Genomic DNA, 3094 nt, shown 5'->3' with positions numbered 1-3094 from the left:
TACCGGTTTCCGGCCCACTAGGTCCGACGAGAGGCTGTCGATCATCTGGTTGAACTGTTCTATTGGCCACCTTGGTGGGGCGTAGCAGCTGCAATAGAACACACCATTGATCTTGGCAATCGCCACACCCCCGGCGGAGGGGTGTATTACCTCTTGAACCGGGAACCGTCCCGTTGTACAGATTGCCACCATTCCAGACCCGTCCGACACCCAATTGCCGTTGCCGGCAGGGATGCGGTACGGGTCTGATAAGAGGGCGACATCTGTCCTCGACTCCGAGACCGACTGCCACAGCAGCTGTTGGGCTGTTCAAGTCTGATATTACAACGAAAGTTAGACGAATTAACTGAATTCTAATTTGATGGTCAGATTGACCGCACTGAACATCATAAAATCAGATTGGCCCTGTATGTAAATTATGGAAAAGATGTTATAAGCCTTTTACAATCAGTTATAATAAAATAATACGTTATAATCCATTTAAAACGAGTGTATTGCTAGTTAGGCACTTTTCAATCAGTTAGGTCCTTTCATAATCAGTTCGGTCATAAAAATCAATTAGGCCCTTTTATAAATTGTTGTAAAATCGCTATCAAAATTCTTCATAATCAAATGTTGCGTTATGTACGTGCTCGGGTAGATATTTGTTAACGGAAAACATGAAAATTCAATTTGTTACATTTTGCAGTTAGGCCCTTTTCAAATGTTTGGATAGAACTGGGTAGAGCTAAATTGTAATTGTAAATTTATTAGCTTACGATACCCTGTTGGGTACATTTGTATACCTTATGTCAGGTCAAGGAAGAAAAAAAAAATTAAAAAAAATATAATAAAATTATAAATTCAGAATCAAAACAAGTATGACCCAAAAAAAGCTCCTACGCCTTTCACCAGTAGCTGGTTGAAAACACTTTACGATCCGATCTTTTCAATTTCGTCCGAGTTCTCCGCGTCTAGCAACTGAATCTTTTTCCGGAAGTGTTTTTCGATTGATCTGCAAATCATCATGCTTCGATCACTGCCCACTAGGTTGATGGTGATTCCGTTCTGTTAAAGAAGTGGGAAGAAATACAATATATAGGGTTACAAGAATGAGTCACAATCTACCGGTGCGTCTAATTTGATGTAGATACGTTTCGCAATCGGCTCGTCCCTGATGATTCATCGGCAGGTCGAAGTTGACGACAATGATAACCTGTTCGACGTCGATACCTAAGACGAAAGAATCTCTCCGTAACTTGGTGCTGGAGTCAGAATCAAGTGCTGGAACTTACCCCTGGACAAAACGATCGTTATAATCTGTGCCTTCTCTAGTCCGGTTCGGAATCGATCCAGAGCGCCCAACCGTTGCTCCACCGTTAGATCACCGTACAGTACCGCTACCGAGTGACCATCCTGGGATATCCTGCCGGTCAACCAACCGGCCGTTTTGCGTACCTGTTACGATCGATTAACAGTTCTGAAAATAAGTTTACTTGGAGTTTACAACTGTGCTATACATCATATGACAGAAAATGATCGCTTGTCCGACGGTAATCACACAATTTCTCGTCCTGGTTGCGGCACTTGACGTAGTACTGTTTGATGTTATCGAGTGATTCTTGCTCCCGCGCTTGCCAAATGACGATCGGATTGGGTACGATGTACTCTGCAAACTCCATCACCTCGCGCTCGTACGTGGCCATGAAACACACCGACCATAACACCCGCCTCGTCCAGTACAAAAAGGGAAAACTAGGTCATACGTCCTGAACTTTATACCCCAGTCCATTAGCTTGCCGGGTGTTCCGATGGTGATATGATTAGTCGCCCCTTTGACGGTCTCCTCACCGCGAACGGCGTAAGGAAGTTTGATTTCCGGACAAAACTTTGCCATTTTGGCAGCTACTTCCCCCTTCTGAATTGCCAGCTCATACGTGGGGGAAAGGCAAATCACCTGCAGATAGTTTTTTAACTGATGGACTCAACTGAGCATTGCCAGCACGAAGGCAGCGGTTTTTTCCTGTTCCCGACTGACTCTGGACGATTATATTCCGTGGCGGACCAGCCAACAGAGTAGGTACAGCCATCTCCTGAATCTTGGAAGGGGCGTTGAAACCCATCGCATAGACTCCCTGAAGTGATTCCGGCTTCATGTGCAAAGCTTCGAAAGTTTTAACCAACCAACCGGCGAAGAAGAATCCTTCCGATGCACCTCCAGATCCAGCTTTGATTCTAATAAACCTTAGCGAACACCTTTCATTAGCAAACTTGCATCCGCCGGGCTAAAAGATTAATCACGGATAATTTTAAAGCTGATACTAAATATTTCGGGAGAAAATTTAGAATAGGACGTAAGCAACAATGAGATTCTCTTTGGCATCTTTCTCTTCTGTTTATTACTCGGTCGTTTCAATACTTGGTACTCAACTCTTTGCCTAATATTTTAGTAAAAACCATCGGCTTTGTACTGGAAAATTAGTGCAAAGTGTTATAGTGACGTCATAGTAATAGAAAGAGAAAGTAAACAAATAGAGGCTCTCAATGTTCCTTATGTCCTAATCAAAATTTTCTGCAGATTTCAACTTACTTGAATGCCTCTGCATCTTCCGCGGAGGAAGCTGTTTCTCCATTTTCTCTTGCAGCTTGTTTTTGTTCAGAAGCTGCTAGAGTCAGAATTTCCGTAGCTAACGAACTCAAACAGCAGGTGCAGCTTTAGTTCTACTGCCGGTGGACTAGGTTTTTCCGCATTCTCTTTCTCTGGACTGCCAGCCGCCGGCTCTGAATCCTTATCCTTGGTGATATGCACTCAGTTCGCTAACCTATTTGTATTGAAAAGAAAAATTCAAATCCCATCCCCATGATCGCTTCCAAAATAGGTTATAACAAAAAACACTTACCGAGTGCAGAGATTTCTTGATCCGTCGTCTTTTTGACCCAGTTATCGTCAACGCTTGCCATCGTTTCGATCGGGTATTAAAATTCAATAGCAAGGTGCAATGTATGGGAAATCGTCCTGAATCAGCCTCGGGTGGTTTATTCCTTGCAATTCGCTGGAATTTTGACCAGAGCGACCTTGCGGAAAAAAACAATGCCTTCTTTTGCCTGCTCACTT

The 3094-nt window shown here is 43.5% G+C and overlaps 1 pseudogene; it reads right to left on the bottom strand.

Annotated features, from left to right (window-relative positions):
• Positions 1-912: 912 nt before the first annotated feature.
• Positions 913-2669, bottom strand: LOC131680744 (DEAD-box helicase Dbp80-like; annotated as a pseudogene).
• Positions 2670-3094: the final 425 nt, after the last annotated feature.

This window comes from Topomyia yanbarensis, chromosome 1 (genome assembly GCF_030247195.1).
Source record: "Topomyia yanbarensis strain Yona2022 chromosome 1, ASM3024719v1, whole genome shotgun sequence".
In the NCBI taxonomy this organism is placed as follows: Eukaryota; Metazoa; Arthropoda; class Insecta; order Diptera; family Culicidae; genus Topomyia; species Topomyia yanbarensis.
Note: the sequence above shows the minus strand (reverse complement) of the source record. Positions and strands in the feature narration are given on the sequence as shown.